The sequence below is a fragment of the Arvicanthis niloticus genome, chromosome 16 (genome assembly GCF_011762505.2).
Source record: "Arvicanthis niloticus isolate mArvNil1 chromosome 16, mArvNil1.pat.X, whole genome shotgun sequence".
Lineage (NCBI taxonomy): Eukaryota > Metazoa > Chordata > Mammalia > Rodentia > Muridae > Arvicanthis > Arvicanthis niloticus.
The window spans coordinates 62,858,120-62,858,634 of record NC_047673.1 but is presented as its reverse complement, the minus strand read 5'-3'; positions in this window follow the sequence as shown (position 1 = coordinate 62,858,634).

Sequence of the window (515 nt, the reverse complement as noted above, 5' to 3'; positions counted from 1 at the left end):
ATAAAATTAAAGATTAAAAAGTAAACAAGGTCATGTATACAAAGAAAAATGCAAATGCTGGAGGCTTCATGGGACAGAAAATGCCCATGAAAGATAATGAAGAAGGCAGGACCAAGTTAGGAGAGTATGGTACCATGATGTAAGTCTCAGTTGACTAGCTTAATGGGAGCTTTGGCAGTGTTGCCCAGTAGAGGATCCTCTGTTGGGCAGTATTGCCCAAGAGCTAGCTCTTTTGCAAGAGTGTCAGGTGCCAATGCCCACGCTGTGTGCAGTTCTTGGCTGGAGCGGCCCTGGAAGTGGTGAGCCACGGGGGAATGCAGCTAGAGGCTGTCAGCTCATCCTTGCAGATGAAGAAAGTTATCTCTTAAAGGGAGAGCACGAGGCCACCTCTATTGCTGCTACAACGAGCATGCTGACAGACAGAGATGTCTGGGCTCACATTTACTGAACCTGCCCCCATAAATATAAGCAGTCCGCTACGTTTTTTTGGAAAGAGAAAAATACTTGCTACCTCC